Raw genomic sequence first — 23,280 nt, 5'->3', positions numbered from 1 at the left:
GCTGGGGGACTGGGCAGCTTCCCTCCATGTGAGAGTGGAGGCTTCGGTTAGTAAGAATGGGGTGAACTTTTCAATGTCCTACTCTATTCTGGAAAAATCAAGCCCAGTAACACTTGGACATTTAGGCAGGAACTGACAAAGGCAGAAAACATTTTCAGAACAGACGTTCTGAAGAATTACACTTGGATTTCTTTTCCGGTCTGTTTAGAGGGACAACTAGACAGGACCATCTTAACCCATTCTGATTTAAGTCATTTCCTTTCTGCTAGCTTGTCCAAATGAGACTACTTCATAGCACTGTTCCTTTTGAAGAGGAGAGAGATGCATTAGAAGATTTGGTAGAGGAGATGCCTTTAAAACCAGCCCCTCTGGCTTTGGCAGAGAATGGAAAATGTCAAATGTGGCAGAGTTACAGGTAAAAACAGATTTTTCCATGGAAAGTCTATCTTGTTCTCAGGCTGCTGAAGTCATTTTCCTTAGCTAAAGCACAAGATTTGAAATAAAAATGAAGATTCTTGAAGATCAGGCAATAAATAGGCTTAGCATCCTCTGTAGAACAACTCCCCCTCCAAGGTAGTTACATTCACAGGTGGGGGTCCCCAGAAGGTGGTGAATTACTACTATTCTTTCAGGGTTCCATCAATAATATTCCTTTTTCCCCAATCTCTACTCACATTTATAAGTTAGGCTCCAGAGCTTAGCTGACTAAGCTCTGTTCTTTCAGGATTCTATTAATAAAGTCCCTCTCACCTGCACTTGCTCTCACACTCCCAGCTTGGGTCCCAAGAGGGATGACTGCTTACACCTCAAGGTTCTCAGGATAACTCTGGGGAACTGTACTTCTGATACCATATGAACCCCCATTGTTGTGAGCCTTCTTAACAATTGGCTAGCTAGACTTAATTTGGTTTTACAAAAGCTCTCTTCTAAACAGTTAAACCTTTTTTTAATTTTTTTTTAAATTTCTGAAGGGGGAGGTAGGGCAGTTGGGGTTAATTGACTTGTCCAAGGTCATACAGCTAGTGTATTTTGTGTTACCTGTCTGAGGTCGGATTTGAACTCAGGTCCTCCTGATTCCAGGGTGGATGCTCTATGCACTGTGCCACCTAGCTGCCCCAACAGTTAAACTTTTAACAGTTGTTGAAAGAGTACATAGGGAGAATGGGCTCAAATATGAAATACAATTATAGTGAGGCATGCATGTAGAGGATGCATGGGTAAAGGGGTGCCTCCTACTTTTTGTCCGGATGTCATCAGGTCCCTGGAAGTTCCTGGTCAGTGTAACTCTCTGCTGAGCTACAACAATCAGCTGTTCTCAGAGTTCTCAGCTGGTATTTCTCTCCTCCATGAAGGGAATTACATTTTCCGAAGCTGCCGCCATCTTGAAGAAACTGTCCTTTTTTTTTGCACCAGGCATCAGCAGAGCCACTGTTGTCAGCCACTCCTGTTCTGGCGGCCCCTCCTATCACTCCAATTCCACTCTGACTGCTTACGGGACTCCTGGATCTCCTGAACTTACAAAGTTGCCTGGACATTTACATCTTGGAATATTCATTCACCTGAGATCAGGAAAAATACACACAAAGAAACTGAGGTTACTGTGTCCTATGAAGTTAGAAAGCCCCCATGGTGGAGCGTAGGAGAAAAAGGAATGAGGAGAGAGGGTTGGGCCTCTGCCCCACCTAATTCTGAGTAGTCCTGATTCTTAACTAAAGAAAGAGCAATGTAGGAGCAAGCCATCATTCTTGTAGATCTGCTCAGTTCTGATTAGCAACCAACAGCAGTGGGACTGGACCAGGGAGGAAATGAGTCATCTGATACTTTCCTTACATCTGAAGAATTGTCAAGTGCTGAAAATTTCAATTCCCTCGCGCAAAACTCCAGTTGTGCTGTTGTCCCACTCTAGTTACAGTTTTGAGTTAAACAAGTAGAAACTTAGAACAGGGAAAGGGCACTAGCACTTAAAATAAAACTATCTTCTGAAAACTTACAGGATTTCCCAGAACATTTTCTATCATGAGGATTGTTGTGTGATCCAGAATGCCAACTCAGCAGCAGGGTTCCTGCTAAAGGAAACAATGCTAGCAGAAATGAAAATAAAGAGCAGAACCTTAAGGAACATTTTGCAGTGGCTTCTTTGTTCCATTTCAGCCTTGCATACCTAGAATTGCATGGATAGGTTTTTGGTTTTTTCCTTTATAATAAGCCCCCTTTATGACTGAAATCATAATGGTTTATCTATATCTATCTATAATAGATAGCATATGTATGTATATGTGTGGTATATATATATATGCACACACACATGCTATAGATAGCACAGAGAGCAATGTGTACCTTATTTTTGTATAGACACCCTGTGGGTAAGCACCATGGGTATTCATATCCCCATTTTCAGATTGGGAAACTGAGGTCTGGAAAACCGAAATTATTTTTCCCATGGTCACACAGCTATTAATTGTCAGAGGTAGGATATGAACCTAGTTCTCTCCTGACACCAAGTACAGTCCTCTTTCCTCTACAAATATCCCATAAGAACTCAAGTATTATCCTCTTTTGACTTCTTCTGGCTCCAATGACCAGGCATAAGACTGACTAAAGTTTACGACCCATACAGGAAAAAAGTCAGCATAGTCTTTACACTTATTTTGAATTTTTCCTACCAGAAAACACACACACACACACACACACACACACACACACACTGTATGTGTATGTATATGAATATTTGTAACCCTTGAAATTACCGACCTAAGTAAGAACAAGTTGTTAGAATCATGGGATTGCTATCCCAAAGGTCTGATTATGTTATCCATTATAGGGAGGTGATGGAGACATGCATATGTCCCATTTTGCACCCTAAATCCATATGTGGGGGGGATGGGAGGTAGGAGGGAGGGAAAATTGGTTTTTGTTTGTTTTAAATAGAGGTGTGGATGGTGATACAGATGTGGAATGTTGGACCCGATTTTCAGAGGTAGTCACTATGTTATTAGCTTTCCTTAGACCTTTCACAGAATTAATGTGAAATAAATGTGAATGTGAAAATAAAACAAAAAAAAAGATTGGTATGGACACACACACACACACAACACAATCATAGATCTGGAGTTGGTCCAAGCCTCTCATCTCACAGGTGAGGAAAGAAAGAAGCAAAGAGACTTCTCACAGGTAACAAGTGGCAGGATTAGGATTGTGATCTGCATAGACCAAAGTTTCCAAATTTATTTGGCCTACTGCCCCCTCTAAAAAAAAAATTACTCTGCACTGCCCTGGAAATCTACTTTCTTTGACCCTTTAACTTTTTTTTTTAATTTGCATCATTTAAAATAATATAAATATATATATATATATATTTAAAAAGATGCATCTTACATTTAATAATTTATTGTAAGTTTTGGGGGGGGGGTTCCTGCATTGAAACTTTGATGATACAGTATTGCATCATCTTGCCATATAGGATCATAATGTAAACAAGTTATCACATGCACATATTCCTGCTGATGCATGCTGGACTTCCTGACAATGAGCAACAGGCTTGACTGCCAGTACTTGCTTGTTAAGACCTATTGGTGACTTGACCACTGATTGGTTTTAACTTGAATTTTGTGTATTTGGAAACAGTTTTACAACTTTAACTCTGTTGCACAACAGATGAAACATATATGAATGTTTTTTCAAAATTTCTTTCTTTCTTTCCTTATGCTTCCACTGCCCCCTTATTTTTATTCAATGCCCCCCAGTTGCACCTGAAGCTATTACCACCCCTCTGGATCATTCCAGTGCCCCCCAGGGGGTGGTATTGCCCACTTTGGGAACCTATGGAGATGGAAAGACCACCTGGATTTCTTGTGGGGTTTCAAGAGGATTCTGAATGAAGTCATGTGTCCTGTGAAACAGTGAAGTAAGTGTAAATTAAGTGAACAGGGACAATGTATGATGGAGAGGGAAGTCTGTGTGATCTGCCTGGTAGAGCCTTAGAGTAACAGAGAGAGAGTTGCCTCCATAAGGAGCAGCTACACCAGAAAAAAAAAAAAAACCCAGCACATAGCAGTGGCAGGAATGAGCAAAGACATTAACATTGGGGACACCTAGATGGGTAGAAGAAAAAAGGATAATGTGACATCAAACCAACGTACATTCTCTTAAAAGTGCTTAACTTTTTATTAAAGTTCTTTTAATTTCTACAAATTCCTGGTCTTACACCTCGTCATGGTGTGAGATGACCTTTGTTCAGCAGGGTGTTACTGTGCTGGAAAGATTCCAAGTGTAGAGTTAGTATTAGACTTGGTCTGATTCCTAAGCACCTGGCTGGCCAAGTACAGAGAAGCTTGTCACTCATAATCTGGCCTCTTGCTGAACACGTTTTTTGGCCATGGCATTTCATAAAACAAGCAAAACATGCTATATCATCTTTGGTGTTGCAGTCCCTGTCTGCTCCAGCAGTGATCAAGGCAATGTTCTTGAAAGGAGAGCAAGAGGTGTTAAGAATTGTAGTATTTAAAAACCATCTATAAACAATAATTTCACTCTTGGAACTCTAAAGATGAGGTGCTCATCCTGTGACCAATCATTGGACAGCTTACCTGAAGGGTGGTGCCATGTTGATCTTATCATTCTCATTATAAAGGAACCTAGAAAACAAAAGGAAACTGAAGCTATGAGAGTGTCTCACGGGCTCTCCTTAGATAGGCAAACGAAAGAGTTGGCTTAGTCAATGTTACTCTGTTCACAAAGCAATTAAAAATATTATTTCATGAAATCTAATGGAGCTTATGATGAACATTTGGAAAATAATTTGTAGGTTATGTGGCAATATTTATGCAGAGAGTAAGGAAAAAGAAAATCTCTATGAAGAACCTGGCAAGATCCAATATTAAGTTAACATATGATGTAATATTCAGTGATTTCAGTATAACACTGGACATGGGAAAGAATGATGAAAAATACGGAAGGAAAGGGAAGAAGGGAAGGGAACAAGTATTTATATAGCACCTACTATGTGCCTGATCCCTTTACAAATATTATCTCATTTGAATCTTACAACAGCCCTGTGAAGTAGGTAGCAGCTAACAGCCTCTAGTCTTTAGCCTACTATGTGCCAGGTAGTATGATAAATGCTTTTTTACAAGCATTATATTTTTGGATTGTCACAATAATCCAGGGATCATTATCCCCATTTTGTAGGTGATGAAAATGAAACAAACAGAGGTTAAGTCACTTGCCCAAGGTCATGCAGCTAGTCATGCTCACTATGGATATAGTGAGCACCAAACAACATTATGAAAAATGAAATAGATTATATTGTAATAGATAGGAAATAACTTGATAATAATGTGAAGCAGCTGTCTATGTAGGACATAAAAATTAATCTGATTTTTCAGAAAGAATGAAAATGAGAAGGTATAGCATGCAACTGAAACAAGTCCAATATGGCCAATATGCCTTGAAGCCTGAAACATAAAGAACTTTGTTTGCTGATCTTGTGGTTATAAATATATCTCTTGGGCTGATGGTTTAGATAGATGATGAACTGACCCAGAACTGAATAGGAGATCAGGCTGATTACATTTGGGATTTTAAAACTTTTAGCAGGACTTTTAACAATTACACATTTCTCACCAAAATAGAGACCTATCTCTTCAACATCAGTATTCTTCTGGGGGTGCTACACAGTTCTGTCAAGTATATCACTATATCCAAAGAATTAAAATTACAGGTCACCAGAGGATGATCAACAGCATACTACTAATGAAGAATCATTCAGAACAAGTAGCTTAAAGGATATCCTCAGAGAAGTGTATTAATGAAAAAGGAGATCAGCCTGTAATGTACTGAGAGCAAGCAATAACCAGCAGTCTGTCTATCCCATTGGTATTCATTCAACATTGAGTATTCAGGAGAATAAGACCACAATATGTTTACTGACCTCCTATAGAGTGAGCATTTCTGGAAGAAGATGGACAAGAATCACTTAAGATGAGAAGAAACTGATGTGTTGTGATCTCCACCATTAGAAAAAATAGCCACGCTCTCTCTTGGGTCTGGGTTACATGGCGGCAACTGCGGCAAAGGGGGAGCCTTGGAGAAGTGCCAACACCGCCACCAACTTGCCGCCAACACCGCCGGAGACCGCAGCCGACCTTCGGGGCCGTCTGAGGGTCCTGCACTGCCTTGATGAGTCGGAGAAGTCCCGTTGTCACAGAATAAGATGGATGGTAGCTTTGATTGTGATTGTGGTGGGATTGATGGTGATTGTCTGATCACTAACAAAAGACATCTTCTATAAACCAACAGCTGCCAGAGTTTTCTAGTCAAATAAGCAGTAAACAAAGGAGGAAAAGAAACAAAACTAACATAGTGCTTACTGGCACCCTAGAAATGATGCTGTTCAGGACCAGTCCAACACTGAATGTATCTGCACTGTGAGGAGAATGTTCAGAGAAGCCTATTGTGTGCACATTTATTCACTTTGTTAAATGTTAACTCTTTTAGCACAGTAAAGCTGAGTGCAAAGTATGTCATTTCACTCCATTTTAGTTTCTTGAGTGTTTTCTTTAAATGTCTGCATAGTTGCTGTCCCTATCTTGAGCTATGGATATTGCAATCTTTCTAATTCTCATTATGAGTTAAGAGCTTACAAGCTGTAAATTTAAAGGGAGCTCATCAGGCCTGGTTGCCACATGCGATGAGTATCAAGAAACCATCTTGCCATGGAAGCAGAATTATTTTTCTCCCTTTTTGAAAGATCTTTCTTTTTGATGCCAGTTTCCTTCCGTGTTTACACAAGTTCATCATTTTGAAAGAAAAAATAATATTAAGTGTTTCAAAATGGCAGAAAAGTTTGAAAGTCTCATGAACATTCATGGTTTTGATCTGGGCTCTCAGTATACAGACTTAAAACTGCTGGGTTGTGGTGGCAATGGCTTAGTTTTTTCTGCTGTCGATAATGACTGTGACAAAAGAGTGGCTGTCAAGAAAATTGTTCTTACAGATCCCCAGAGTGTTAAACATGCTTTACATGAAATCAAAATTATTAGAAGACTTGATCATGATAACGTTGTGAAAGTATTTGAAATTCTTGGTCCCAGTGGAAGCCAGTTAACAGATGATGTGGGCTCTTTGACAGAACTGAACAGTGTTTACATTGTTCAGGAGTACATGGAGACAGACTTGTCTAATCTGCTAGAGCAGGGCCCTTTACTGGAGGAGCATGTCAGGCTTTTCATGTATCAGCTGCTATGTGGGCTCAAGTATATTCATTCTGCAAACGTACTGCACAGAGATCTCAAACCAGCTAATCTCTTCATTAAAACTGAAGACTTGGAGCTGAAGATAGGTGACTTTGGTCTTCCCCTGATCATGGATCCCCATTACTCCCATAAGGGTCATTTTTCTGAAGGATTGGTTACTAAATAGTACAGATCTCCACAACTTTTACTTTCTCCTAATAACTATACTAAAGCCATTGATATGTGGGCTGAAGGATGCATCTTTGCTGAAATGCTGACTGGGAAAACTCTCTTTGCAGGTGCACATGAACTTGAACAGATGCAACTGATTTTAGAATCTATTCCTGTTGTACATGAGGAAGATCATTAGGAGATTCTCAGTGTAATCCCAGTTTACATAAGAAATGATATGATTGAGCCACACAAACTCTTAATTCAGCTGCTTCTAGGAATTAGTCGTGAAGCACTGGACTTCTTGGAGCAAATTTTGACATTTAGTCCCATAGATCGATTGACAGCAGAAGAAGCTCTGTCCCATCTTTATATGAGCATTTATTCCTTTCCAATGGATGAAACAATTTCAAGCCATCCTTTTCACATTTAGGATGAAGTTGATGATATTTTGCTCATGGATGAAACTCATAGTCACATTGATAATTGGGAGAGGTACCATGATTGTCAATTTTCAGACCATGACTGGCCTATACACAATAATTTTGATATTGAAGAAGAGTCCAGTCTATCAAAGTTGGTCATCACACATATGTTGTGTCTGTAATTGTGTACAAATTTCTCCTGGTTCTACTCTTCTCACTCAGCATCAGTTCTTTTAAGCCTCTCCAGGTAAATATGAAGACTGTCTGCTCCTCGTTTCTTATAGCACAATAGTATTCCAAAACATGCATATACCACAACTTGTTCAGCCATTCGCCAATTGATGGGCACCCCCTTAATTTCCAATTCTTTGCTACCACAAAAAGAGCTGCTATAAACATTTTTGTACATATGGGTCTTTCTCTCATTTCTATGATCACTTTGGGATATAACCCTAGAAGTGGTATTGCAGGATCAAAGGGTATGAAAGTATTTATAGCCCTTTGAGCATAATTCCAGATTGCTCTCCAGAAAGGCTGGAACAGTTCACAACTCCACCAACAATGCATTAGTGTTCCAATTTGTCCACATAATCTCCAGCATTTGTCATCTTCCTGTTTTGTCATCTTAGCCAATCTTACTGGTGAGATGTGGTACCTCAGAGTTGTTTTGATTTGCATTTCTCTAATCAATAGTGATTCAGAGCATTTCTTCATATGCTTATAGATAGCTTTAATTTCTTCCTCTGAAAATTGCCTGTTCATATCCTTTGACCATTTATCAATTGGGGAATGACTTGTATTCTTTTAAATTTCACTTAATTCTCTGTATATTTTAGAAATGAGTCCTTTGTCAGAGACATAGGTTGTAAAGATTCTTTCCCAATTTCCCACCTCCCTCTTAATCTTGGTTACATTGGCTTTGTTTGTACAGAAACTTTTCAATTTCATGTAGTCAAAATTATCCATTTTACATTTTATAATGTTCTCTAGTTCTTGTTTAGTCATAAAGTCTTTCCCTTTCCACAAGTCTGATAAGTAAATTGTTCCTTGTTTTAGGAGATTGCTTACAGTATCAACCTTTATACCTAGATCATTGTAGCAGCAAGCACCCCAAGCGCGTTCTCAGGGTTTGCAGCTACCACAGGTTCTTGGATCTGCTTTGTTAAAGGAAAGCAACTCAAAATGGGTTAACAAGCTTACTTTAATCAGTCAGACATATATCATTTACCTTGTTCAGGAGAAAAGGTCAGCACCCTGAACCTCAAAGTATACAGGCATAATTATCAAGACAGAAACATCAAGTAGACAGATTTCCAAACTGTCCAACCATTACATCCATACCCAGTCAACATCTGGGTTTCCACATTCTGGGTTTTTCAAAGCCGGGGGACTCTCAACAACGGCTTCCCAGAATTCAGATCAAATCACAGAACACTTCTCAAAGTGAGTCCCAAAACAAAGCTACACATCAGGGCTTATATAGCTTTCTCCTGGCTCAGAGAATGTAACAACCTTATTGACCCACTGGCCAATCAAAAAGTATCTACTGAAAAACAAGCCTCCCACCCCAGGCTCCAGGTGCACGTTAGCCTAGGGGCAGGGAAGATCTTTAAATCTGCATTTCCATTACAATCATGGACCCATTTAGACTTGATTTTGGTGTATGGTGTTAGATAATGGTCGATGCCCAGTTTCTGCCATACTATATTCCAGTTTTCCCAGCAGTTTTTGTCAAATAGTGAGTTCTTATCCCAAAAACCAGGGTCTGGAGGTTTATCAAACAATAGATTACTATAGTCATTGACTTCTGAATCTCGTGTGCCTAATCTATTCCATTGATCCACTCCTCTATTCCTCAGCCAGTACCAAGTAGTTTTGATGACTGCTGCTTTATAATACAGATTGAAATCTGGTATAGCTAGTCCACCTTCCCTAGCATTTCCTTTCATTAATTCCCTTGATATTCTGGACCGCTTATTCTTCCAAATGAATTTTGTTACTATTTTTTCTAGCTCTATAAAGTAGTTTTTTGGTAAATTAATTGGTATGGCACTAAATATATAATTTAATTTAGGTAAAATTGTCATTTTTATTATATTAGCTTGACCCAACCATGAGCAATTGATATTTTTCCAATTAGTTAGATCTGACTTTATTTGTGTGAAAAGTGTTTTGTAGTTATGATCATACAGGTCCTGGGTTTGTTTTGGCAGGTAGATTCCCAAATATTTTATAATGTCTACAGTAACTTTAAATGGGATTTCTCTTTCTATCTCTTGCTGTTGAATTTCATTGGAAATATATAGGAATGCCAAGGATTTATGTGGGTTTATTTTATATCCTGCAACTTTGCCAAATTTATTTATTGTCTCAAGTAGTTTTTTACTTGATTCTCTAGGATTCTCTAAGTATATATCATCATATCATCTGCAAAGAGTGATAGCTTGGTCTCTTCTTTGCCTAATTTGATTCCTTTGATTTCTTTTTCTTCTGCAATTGCTACTGCTAACATTTCTAGTACCAGATTGAATAAGAGGGGTGATAGTGGACACCCTTGTTTCACCCCTGATCTTATGGGAAATGCTTCTAGCTTCTCCCCATTATATATAATACTTGCTGATGGCTTTAAATAGATGCTACCTATTATTTTAAGGAAGGCTCCATTTATTCCTATACTTTCTAATGTTTTTAATAGGAATGGATATTGTATTTTGTCAAAAGCCTTTTCTGCATCTATTAAGATGATCATGTGGTTTCTGCTAGTTTTATTGTTGATATGTTCAATTATACTGATGGTTTTCCTAATATTAAACCATCCTTGCTTCCTGGAATAAATCCTACCTGATCAAAGTGTATTATTCTTGAGATAAGTTGCTGTAGCCTTTTTGCTAGTATTTTATTTTGAATTTTTGCATCTATATTCATGAGGGAGATTGGTCTATAATTTTCTTTCTCTGTTTTATCTCTTCCTGATTTAGGTATCAGTACCATATTTGTGTCATAAAAAGAATTTGGTAGGACTCCTTCTTCACTAATTTTCCCAAATAGTTATAGAGTATTGGAATCAATTGTTTTTTAAATGTTTGATAGGATTCACTAGTAAATCCATCTGGCCCTGGAGATTTTTTCTTAGGGAGCTGACTGATGGCTTGTTCAATTTCTTTTTCTGAGATGGGATTATTTAAGTAATTTACTTCCTCTTCAGTTAATCTGGGCAATTTGTATGTTTGTAAATATTCATCCATTTCCCTAAGATTGTCAAATTTATGTGCATACAATTGGGAAAAATAATTCCTAATTATTGTTTTGATTTCCTCTTCATTGGAGGTAGATTCACCCTTTCCATTTTTGATACTCATAATTTGGTTTTCTTCTTTCTTTTTTTTATCATATTGACTAAGGGTCTATCAATTTTGTTGGTTTTTTTCATAAAACCAGCTCTTGGTTTTATTTATTAATTCAATAGTTTTCTTAATTTCAATTTTATTAATCTCTTCTTTTGTCTTCAATATTTCTAATTTAGTATTTAATTGGGGATTTTGAATTTGTTCTTTTCCTAGGTTTTTTTAATTGGATGCCCAATTCATTGAGCTCCCTTTTCTCTAATTTAATCACGTATGCACTCAGGGATATAAAACTTCCCCTAAGAACTGCCTTTAATGCATCTCACAGATTTTGGCATGTTGTCTCATTATTATCATTCTCTTCAATGAAATTACTGATTGTTTCTATAATTTCTTGTTTGACCCACTCATTCTTTAGGATTAAATTGTTTAATTTCCAATTAGTTTTTAGTCTGTCTTTCCCTGGCCCTTTATTGCATATAATTTTTATTGCATCATGATCTGAGAAGGATGCATTTAATATTTCTGCCTTACTGCATAGTATTGTGAGGTTTTTATGCCCTAGAACATGGTCAATTTTTGAGTATGTGCCATGAACCGCTGAGAAGAAAGTATATTCCTTTTTATCCCCATTAAAAACATTATGATGTTTTTCTAATTCTGCTATTTTCGTTTTGAGAGAATTATTCATTTTGTCTTCTATCTTTCTCATTTTGTTTTCAAAGTTCCTTTTGATCTCATCTAAGAGAGCCTTCTGTGCTTGGGACCCATTCCCTGTTGAAGTTTCAGCTTTGGGTGTGGAGTCCACATTGTCTCCCTCTGAGGTTGGTTCCTCCTTCTGAGGATAGTAGGACTCCAGATTCTTTGTCTTTGTAGTCTGCTTTCTACCCATTTTGAGGCAGGGTCCTAGCCATGCCCTTCCTCTAGGATCCCAAGCCTTTAAGGTAGAGGGTTTTGCCCTGGGGCAAGAGTTACTATGTTTTCAGGGTCAGAGGGGGGGTTTGGAGCAAGTGAGGTTCACTCTGTCATCCTCGTCTTTGGAGGTCCTGAAAGGGGCTTTTTAAAAAAATTTCTGGGCTATGAAGTGGTAGCCCCAGGAGTGTTTGCTGTCCAGGATAGGGGCCCCTATATTTGCTTTTTACCTTGCTCTTTCCAGTCCCAGCCCTTTGGTGATAGGCCTGGTAGTGGACCTTGTGGTTGGTGGGAAGACTTGCCCTCCAAGTTGATCAGGCCCCTTCCCAGCCTGCATCTGCCCGCCATGCCTTCCGGGCCTGCCTCTGCCGGTGCCTTCCCAGCCTGCCCCTCTGTGTTTATTTTTTTTTTAAATTGTAATGTTAGACTTGTGTGCATGGATGTAATTAAGGTACATCATTATTGTAGGTTAAAAGTTGTATATGGTAAGATATATTTTGTTTTTACTTTATGTTTTTACTGAATGATCTATCCCCTATCCCAAAGCAAGCATGAATAAAATTAGGTTAAATATTAAAAAAAAAAAAAAAGAAAGAATAGCCACATATCTGAGGTCACAATTCTGTTGACTATATAGATGTTGTTCCTTGTTCTTCTCCCAGTAGATTAGAATATATTTCTTGAAGGGTAGGATTGTTTCCTTTTTGTCTTTGTATGACCATGCCCAGCACAATGCCTGGAATAAAACGGTTCTTTAATAAATGCTAATTAAATTGAACTGACTGAACAACGTTAATTTTGATATAAATTAATGCTCCCTATATTGAGTATTTCATACTTAACAAAATTTTGTTGATGGGAATATCCCACTGTGTACTAACTACCCTGAACACTAATTTCAGAGTAAATGCTCTCTGGGATATCAACTTTCTTGTTTTATCTCCCAAGGAGTTTTCTCATCCAAAAAAAATTGCCTAAGACTTGCAGATGTTATCTCAGAGTGGGATATTGCTTTCCACAGAAACCAATGAATTACATCCACCTCGTATCTATCCTGTATCTCTTAAAGAGTTGTAGAGTGGAGCCTTCCAGGTGCAAATCCCTGCTATAGTTAATCTGGGAATTGGGGTATTAACTCTGCTCAGCTCATTTTGTTGGCAAGTGGTGGGTGCTTCCTCTGAAAGAGGTTAAAAGTCCATCTTGACAACAGTGTGCCCCCAGCAAAGGTCAAATCATAAAGCTGTGCAATACTCATGCCTCTTATTTCTCTAGTGCTTAAAGGTTTACAAAGTTCTTTCCTTTTTAGAACGCTGTGAGCAGTGAAGTAATTTATGAATCAATGAGTATCATTATTTTCATTTTAAATAAGCAAACTGAGGTTTAGATTAGGCAAGTGATTTGCATATGACCACATAGCTCCAGTCAGAGCTGGAATTTGAACCCCAGCTTCCTGATTTCAAGACCAGGCCTCTTTCCATGGCTGTAGCTGTTGAAATAGTCAGTCGTGCTTCTGTAATGCTTTAAGATTTGCAGACCCTGTGTAGTAGTTAGGACAAGGATTATTCTCATAGTTTTACTATTGTAGAAACTGAGTCTAAGAAACATTGAATGAGAGTCAGACAGCTAGGCAATGTTGCAGATAGGATTTGAAATCAGGTTCCTTTTTTCAAGTCTATTTTTTTTCCTCCATGCCAGGGTCTCAACCTGGGGTTCATGGACTCCTGGGGAATAAATCACAGGGTCCTTTTAACTTGAAAAAGGGGAAAATGACATCTTTATTTTCACTGACATTTAACTAAAATATAACATTTCCTTCAATTATTTAAAAATACTGTTCTGAGAAGGGGCCCCTAAACTTCACCAGACTGTGAGATAGGTCCATGACACATACAGAATGGTTAACAACTTCTGTTCTTAAAAATGGCAAAAGAGAAGCCTAATGGAAATTGAATTTGAATGAGTTTTTGCATGTACTAATTTGAGGGTCCCAAATAAAGCACCACGATTTGCCCATCTTTTTCCTGAGTATCATCATAGGACAACTAGGGAAGGGTGACCTGGGCTTTGTCCCAAGACACCCGAAAGTAAAGGGTGTAAATTTGTAACACACATGTGCTTTTCAAAAATGGCAGAGATTAATAAGAGTCAAATTGGGAGTTAAATAGTCATTAACTCGTAATACTGAGTTAAATTGGGAAGCTGTCCTGATGTTGTTAATAACATCCATTATGGAGGCAGCTAGGTGAATCGGTGGATAGAGCACTGGGCCTGGAGTCAGGAAGACTTGAGTTCAAATTTGCCTTAAGATACTTACTTGCTATGTGACCCTGGGCAAGTCACTTAATCTCTATTTGCCTTAATTGACTGGAGAAGGAAATGGCCAACCACTTCAGTATCTTTGCCAAGAAAACCCTATGGACGGTATTCATATGCTGTGGTCCACGGGGTTATGAAAAGTCAAAAACAACAGAACAACAACCATGACCTGTTGTAGCCAATTTCTTTTCTTTCTTTTCTTTTATGTTAATTTCCTGTTTTATTTTCATATCACGATTTTAAAAGATTTTTTGAGGCCTTCATTTTACGCTATTTGCTTAATGAGGGAACCCACTAGGTTCTTGCTATTCTACCAATCTCAGGACTAATGACTCTGACTCAATGAATGCTTGTCATTTATTTCTCTTTCCACTGTATAGAAGACATGTCTATATCTCCATGTTTTAATCCAATCATCTTGAATCTAATTTTGAGGACTAACTCCAGAGTGTGTTCTACAGTAATGGACCTTTTAAATCATTCAGAAAATACTTCGGTTTATTCTTTCTCATGGGTCTTTTACTCCAAGGTGCCATATGGGAAGGTTGCTGATGTCTTTTACTGGAGTGTTGTCTATCACATGGGTGTGGGGAAAGTGAAATTGAAAATGTAATTCGTTGTGTTCCTGACAATGGCTCTGGATTCCCAGAAGTCAGTGCCCTCCTTTCTTCTCTACACTGACTTCCACTTTTATTATAATGTGCCTTTCATTTTCAAGTGGAAAATGGGACAGAAGGGCTTTTCTTCTTTTAAATTTTCTTTAAAATTTTTTTTCTTAATAGTATTTTTTCCAAATACACATAAAGTTAGTTTTCAACATTCATTTTTGTAAGATTTTGAATTCCAGATTCTTCTCCTTTCCCTCTTCCCCCTCCCCAAGATAGTAAGCAATCTGATATAATTTATACATGTACAATCATGCTAAACATATTTCCACATTAGTTGTGTTGTGAAAGAAAAATCAGAACAAAAGGGAAAACCACAAGAAAGAAAAAATAAAATACAACAAAAAAAGTGAAAATAATATTCTTTGCTCTTCATTCATACTCTATAGTTCTTTTTCTTGATGTGATTAGCATTTTTCATCATGAGTCTTTTGGATTTGTCTTGGATCATTATATTGCTGAAAAGAGCTAAGTCTATCACAGTTGATCATGGCACCATGTTTCTGTTACTCTGCTTGGTGTCCTCTTGGTTCTGCTCACTTCACTCAATATCAGTTTATGTAAGTCTTTCTGGGTTTTTCGGAAATCTTCCTGATTTTTTTCCCCCACTAATGAGCTTTTTAAAAAAAAATTGTACTGGAATATACTCAATTCTTCAAGAAAATCAAGGGACAAATGGACATGACATACCTTAGAACATTGCTCAACGGATACCAAACAGTTCCTGAGGAAGCACTCTCGCATTTGTACGCTGTAATTTGTAAACATGCTCCTTTACTGTAATTCATAGTTTTCAGTGGTATGCATATTACCCAGATCTAATATTTAAATAAATGTAATTGTAGCATCCAAATTTGAGACACTAAGTTTTTAAATGAATTCTATAGTTATTCAATATTGCCTTCTCTAGTGCAAGTCATTTTCCTTGCAGTGCACATTATATTTAACTGCTCATTCAGAAACAGTTTTATTTAGAAATTATGTACATGGGGAGGTTAGGTGGCACAGGGAATAGAGCACTGGACCTAGAGTCAGGAGGACCTGAGTTCAAATCTGGCCTCAGACACTTAACACTTAATAGCCATGTGACCTTGGGCAAGTCACTTAATCCCAATTGCCCTGCATTCCCTTTCCAAAAAAAAAAAAATAAATTATGTACACAATATGTGAGAGGTAGCAGACACCTTAACTTCAGTTGCATTTAATTATATAAAATTACTTAATTCTTTAAAAAAATACTGATAATTATCTTTATTCTCAATATTTGCATTTGGTGATTAAAATGTACAAATGACACACAAGTAATAACACAAGAATTTTTATATAGGTATAAAAATATTTTCAGGTATAAAATCCTTGCCATTTGTGAAAAATACAAATTAAAAACAAAAACAAAAAACTCCTCTAAAACTCAGTAAACATGGATGTCGAAGATAGGGAACAGAGAAACATGAACAAGCAGCTATTCCAATTTTCTTCCTCCCAAACCTCTAACACATCATTTGAACTGTGGTTTTCAGAATAGCTTGTAAAACCCAGAAACTCAGAACTGTCTTCACTGGTTTGAAATAATTCTGCTAAAGACTGTACTGGTGAACTGCAAATACTGCTTTCTTCTTTTGTAGCAAGAAATTCTGCTTTGTTCTTTACATGTAATTTGGTGTTCTGCTGACTTCTTTTTTGTTTCTCCCTGTACTATTTTTATTTTTCAGTGCAGCTTCCCTGAAGGCAAACTGTCTGTGCTTTCTAAGTCCCCTTCTTTGGGTTCTTCACTAGGATAACTGTGGGATATTACCTTGACTTGACCAGTAGGTTGTTCTGGTGAATTGTTAATGTCTCTAAGACTAGAATCATTTTCATGTGGGGAGCTAGTGCCTTTTTTCTTCTGTTTGGTATCTGGAAAAATTGTACTATCTGCCTTGTTTTAGTTGAGACACATTTTTTTTCCCCAAGCAATCGGGGTTAAGTAACTTGCTCAAGGTTACATGGCCAGTTATTTCTGGGTGTGGTGCTAAGTGTCTGAGCCTGGATTTTATCCCCAGGTCATCCTGACACTGGAGCTGGTGCTCTTACTTGCTGTGCTACCTGGCCACCCCTAGTTGAGACACATTTTTGTCTGTTTTGTCAAAATCAGAAACGTGCAAAAATCTCAAGATATAAGGGCACCATTCTGTTTTTAGTTCTTCTAGGTCTTTATGGTCAGAAACTTCAGGAGTATATCCCTCCATATCTTTAGTTGCACCAAATCCAGCTCAATGTCTTTCTTCACTGGATTTATTATGTAAGATTTTCTACATTCCAAATGCTCTCTGAATTTGCTTGTTGAGTTATAAGGACATGGACTGCGTGAAGCAAATGAATCTATGGGCTCTGAATGCAACCTTCTGTGAAGGATCCCTGCTTTCTTGACATTGGAAATCCTGTTTTATCACCTGTTTGGTAGTGTTTCCCCAAGAGTCATTCGGGGAAACATGGCGTAGTTCCAGATGTTTTGCAGGTTCGTTCCTTTTAAAAGTATTTCCAATGATGGGGGCAAAAGATCAAACACTGCATTTTTTCTCTTCTGGATATATTGCTTTTGTATTCTGCAAAGTCATACACCAACTTGGATATGATATCATCAGCAACTTGATACTGAGTACTTTGTGCAAAGTTTCTGTGTTGTCCACTTAGAAGATGGGCCTGGAGTGCCTCATATCTCTGGAAGCTGCACTCACTCACAGTTGCCCTTCTTCTTGTTCTGTCTGAGGCAGGGCTTCGCAGGAGGGCAGGGACCTTCATAGCCTTTGAAGCCTGTTCTATTCCTTTGTTCAGCTTGTGTTTGTTTCTACAGACTAGACGTTTTATCCAAATCAAAGGAACTGCAGGGCTTGGGAATGAAATAGTTTATAAGAGGTATATTGGACAGCTAGAGGTAAAATGGTCTGTAATGGTGGTTTGAATCTTCCTGTTTTTGTTTTCTGAATACCTAATCATTTTCCCACCTCTCTTAGGGATGTGCTTGATTTCTTGATCAGATACAATTCTTTTTTCTTTTGTTCAATAGAATATTTAATATCATCAGTATGAAGAATTTTTACTCCCCAGGATAAAGCCTTTGACAGGATACTATTTGAAGGGATGAATTCATGTTCCTTGATAGCTTTTTCAACTAATAATTTTCCTCTGCTCATACATATTGGATCTGGTGTCTTGAATGAACTTCCATCACAATTAGAGTGAGGTGAAGTATTTCCTACTGTTGATTCCTCCTTTTGATTCTGGACTTGGGACAGGAGAAATACTCCCCAATGTCTGAGCATATTTTTGCTTCCTTTTTATCAGAAATTAGGTAACATATCTTTGCTGAGAAATTCTTCAACTCTTCCTCCTAGTTCCTTGAGCTCCTTTTCTAGTTTTTGAGAGATGACAATCAAGATAAAGGACTTGTTACACAGAGTGGCTTATATTTAGACTTTTCTGATTTGTTATCATTTTTCACAGTTTTCAAAGATGGTCTATTTTTCTCATTTTTTATTTGGATACCACCTGCTGGGTGGCCTTTGCTGCGGATCCTCATGGTGCCGGCTTTCATGGCTGCTGTGCCATGGTCCACATGCTGGGGACGGCTCCTGCAGGCCCGCCACTGCTCCAGCCTGGCCACCTGCTGGGGTAAGAAGGGAGCGGGCCAACTGGGATATCCCTGTTCATCATTTCTTATAGAACAATAGTATTGCATTGCACTCATGTACCACAACTTGTTCAGTCATTCCCTAATTGATGGACATCCCCTCAATTTCCAATTTTTGCCATCACAAAAAGAGTTTCTATAAATATTTTTGTACATATAGGTCTTTCCCCTTTTTTTATTATCTCTTTGGGACATAAACCTGGTGGTGGTGTTGCTGGTTTCTAGTGTATGCTGTTTTATAGCCCTTTGGGCATAGTTTTAAATTGCTCTCCAGAATGGTTGGTTCAGTTTGCAACTCGACCAACATTTTCTAATTTTCCCACATATTCTCCAATATTTATCATTTTCCTGTTATAGATGGGAGATGATTTTAATTCCTTCATCTGAAAACTACCTGTTTATTTGACCATTTATCAATTGGAGAATGATTTATCTTCTTATAAATTTGACTTGGTTTTTTTTATACAGTAATTGTCCAATAAGTTTTTATTGATTGAAGATCTATAATTTCTCTGAATTCTTGGCACCTATTTCAAACCAAGGAATTACTATTAACACAAGAATGGCAGAAGCAGGACAGTAACCAGACCACAGCCATTTTACATATTTTTATATATATATTTTAGAAATGAGGCCTTTATCAGAAACACTGGCTGTAAAAATTGTTTCCCAGCTTCAAAAGGGCTTTTCTACAGAGGAAAAATTCTACATGTTAGAGAAGACCTAGTGGTAAATTTCTGATTTGACTTTCCTGTTATTATAGGTAATATTATCCATTTTCCTCTTCTACAATATTTTGTTTGATCAAATTTTCTCAGTAATTGAAGTTTGGCACTTTAGTTGGATTCAATTAATCTCAACAAATATTTATCAAGTGCCTACTATGTTCAATTTTTAAGTGTCAGCTTGGTGTAGTTTATGGAGGGCTAACATTGGAGGTAGGAAGCCTAGTTTCAGCTTTGACTACAGCACATATTAGCTTTCTGACCATGGGAAAGTCACAGAAACTGAGTGCCCCAGGGAATTCTGTAAGACTATAAATAGAAGACAGGTGCCATCTGCATCAATGGAGGGAGTTCCCAAGCCAGCTAGGAGTTCTTAGCACTGATGGAACTCCATTCTCCCAAGCTAGTCCCCTAAAAAGAAACAATACACTGTTTTAGGCAGTGGGGGAAATGTAGTAATAAGTAAGAAAGGACCTTTGTCCTCCAGGAGTTTAGGATTAAATAGAAGTGATAAAGTCTAGAAAAATGCTGATAATACTGGTTAGAGTACTTTAAGTGTATAAGATGTGGTGGAGCAGTGGATAAAGAACTGGGCCTGGAGTCAGAAAGACTCATTCATTTGTGTTCAAATCCGACCTCTGACACTTAATAGCTTGTGACCCAGGGCAAATCATTTACCCTGTTTGCCTCAGTTCCTCATCTGTAAAATGAGCTGGAGAAGGAAATGGCAAACTGCTCCACTATCTTTGCCAGCAAAATGGGTCACAAAGAGTTTGACACAATTGAATAATGAATTCTGGTGGATGAGATATGGAAATGCTGTTTGATTATCTTGGGGAGAAATCTTTATCTTCTTTATACACCCACATGATATTTACTATTTGAACCAGAGTTTGAGGTGAAGGGGTAGTAATTTCAGGAAAGAACTGTCAAAAAGGCTTGCTCAATCCCTCCATTTCACCTACGTACTAAAGAAGGATGGGGAACTTATTGCTCTTCTCCCAGTCTTCTCACCTATTAGATTTGGATTTTTTTTAACTTTTAGTATATTTCTCATTTAATACAACACTTGTCATTAGCAAATAGAAAAACAAATATTTTACATTATAACTATTCATTTTATCAACTAGTTGGATGAATAAAAATGAAAAAATTAGTTTCCATCTCTCATAAAAAGAGATAATTCTCCTACCACAATTTTTCTTTTTCACCCATTAGATTTGTAAGCAATGATGGGAAAAAATTATAGATTAAGACATTTCTGGATGGGTAGAAGCAGGACCTTTGGGAGGCTCTGGCTTCTACCTTCCACAATCCATGTAAAAAGGGGACTCTGAACAAACTTTGGAGCTGCAGAACCCACAAAGTGACACAGAGAAGCTAACCTCTCTCTGAGGACAGCCTGGCAGGCCGGCAGAAATCGGTCAGGACAGTGCTCTGGGAGCCCAGCCCAGGCCCTCAGTGAGCTGGAGGTTTTAGCCCCAGGGTGGGCCTAACCTGAGGGACTCCAGATCAGCAGCAGCTGCGGCAATCCAGAATTATCAACACATAGATGCGAAGGACAAAGTGAGAGGTCAGTGCAGTCTGGACTTTGGTACCCAGTAGTTGGGAGCCTGGGGGCTTTTGCCCTCAGGGTAAAAAGCTGCTGAGATACCTGGCACAGCCAGCGCCACATGGCAGCTTCAGCTCCTGGCCCGCAGACTGTAGGGGGACCAAGCGATCAGTTTGAGGGGTAATCACTCTTGCTTTAACCTGCTTGGATCTGGATTGCAGTCTAGGGTGGAAGTCCTGGGGTGTGTGCCAGCTTGTCAGAGCATGTGGAAGCTTCAGAGAGGGCACCCAACTAATACCTCCAGCAGCTGAGAAAACCCTAGCGTTTGGAACAAAAGCTCCCCTATCTGGTGTCAGAGTCCTACTGTGGCAAAAAGCCCAGGGGTCAAGTGACTGAGGGGCGACATAACCAGGCAAAGGAAACAAAGCAAACAGAAGATTCCAACATTAGAATTCCTATTTGGGGGACAAAAAGGAGCAAAGCATGGAACAGGAGGAAGACAGTGAAGTCAGAACTCTTGCACCAAAAGGTTCAAAGAAAAATATGAGCTGGTTACAGGCCATAGAGGACCTTAAGAAGCAGATAAGAGAAGTGGAGGAAAAATTGAGAAGATAAATGAGAACAATGCAAGAAAATTACAAAATGAGAGTCAACAGCCTGACTGAGGAAAATAACACCTTAAAAAACAGACTAACTCAATTGGCAAAAGAGGTTCAAAAAGGCAATGAGGAGAGGAATGCCTTAAAAAGGCAAATTTGCCAGATGGAAAAAGAATTGCAAAAGCTCAATGAGGAGAATCATTCCCTCAGATTTAGAATGGAGCAAAGGGAAGCTAGTGACTTTATGAGAAATCAAGATGATGTTAAACAGATCCAAACAAATGAAAGAATAGAAGGCAATGTGAAATATCGCATGGGAAAAACCACTGACCTGGAAAATAGATCCAGGAGAGATAATTTAAAAATTATTGGACTACCTGAAAGCCATGATCAAAGAAAACCTAGAAATCATCCTCCAAGAAATTCTCAAGGAAAATTGCCCTGATATTTTAGAACCAGAAGGCAAAATAGAGGTTGAAAGAATCTACCGATCATCTCCTGAAAAAAATCTCAAAAAGAAAACTCCTAGGAATATTATAGCCAGGCTCCAGAATTCCCAGATCAAGGAGAGAATATTACAAGCAGCCAGGAAGAAACAATTTGAATATTGTGGAAACAAAATCAGGATAACCCAGGATCTGGCAGCTTCTACACTGAGGGATCGAAGGGCCTGGAATATGATATTCTGGAGGGCAGAGGATCTGGGATTAAAACCAAGAATACCCAGCAAAACTGAGTATCATATTTCAGGGGAAAAATGGTCATTCAGTGGAATAGAGGACTTTCAAGCAGTCTTGATGAAAAAAAAAACAGAGTTGAATAGAAAATGTGACATTCCGATACAAGAAGCAAGAGAAGCTTGAGAAGGTAAACAGGGAAAAGAAATCATAAACCACTTATCAAAGTGGAACTATTAACATTCCTACATGGAAAAATGATAATTGTAACTGATGAAACTTTTCTCAATATGAAAATAGTTGAAGGGAATATATATATATATATATATATATATATATATATATACACACACACATATATACATATATGTCTATATTGGAGGGTATACGGGTGTATGAATACATATGTAAACGTATTTTACAGGTATACATAGATAGAGGGCACAGGACCAAGTTTATAGGAAAGAATGATACTTAAAAGGTGAAATTAAGAGGTGAGAGAGGAATATAATGAGAGGAGATGAAGAGAGACAGAATGGGGTAAAACTATCTCATATAGAAGAGGAAAATGGTTTCAATGGAGGGTAAGAATAGGAAGGCAAAAGGGAATGGGTCAACCTTATTCTCATTGAATTTGGCTCAGGGAGGGAATGACATACACACTAAATAGGGTATCTCACCCTACAGGAGAATAGAGGGAAGAGGATGAGAGGGGGTATGATGGAAGGGAGGGCAGGCTGTGGGGGAGGAAAGTTGGAAGCACCCACTTTTGAAAAGGGATGGGATCAAAGTAGAGAATAGAAGACATTTCTGGATGGGCAGAACACCAACCTTGAAATCAGGAGTACTTGAAATCAAATCTGGCCTCAGATACTTAATTAGCTTTTGTGACCCTGGGTAAATAATTTACCCTGTTTGCCTCAGTTTCCCCATCTGTAAAATGAGGTGGATAGGAAATGCAAACCATTTCAGCACATTTGCCAAGAAAAACC

At 38.3% G+C, this 23,280-nt stretch overlaps 2 pseudogenes; one reads left to right on the top strand and one right to left on the bottom strand.

The window, feature by feature from the left end:
• The first annotated feature begins 6,713 nt into the window (after positions 1 to 6,713).
• Positions 6,714 to 7,972, top strand: LOC138174820 (mitogen-activated protein kinase 6 pseudogene; annotated as a pseudogene).
• An 8,497-nt stretch (positions 7,973 to 16,469) lies between these two features.
• On the bottom strand, positions 16,470 to 18,639 carry LOC138174819 (protein DBF4 homolog A-like; annotated as a pseudogene).
• Between the last annotated feature and the right edge of the window lie 4,641 nt (positions 18,640 to 23,280).

This window comes from Petaurus breviceps, unplaced genomic scaffold, assembly GCF_028583685.1.
Source record: "Petaurus breviceps papuanus isolate PSGF00001 unplaced genomic scaffold, PetGlider_PUasm1.0 76, whole genome shotgun sequence".
Taxonomy (NCBI): Eukaryota; Metazoa; Chordata; class Mammalia; order Diprotodontia; family Petauridae; genus Petaurus; species Petaurus breviceps.
This window is presented reverse-complemented; position numbering and strand designations above follow the sequence as displayed.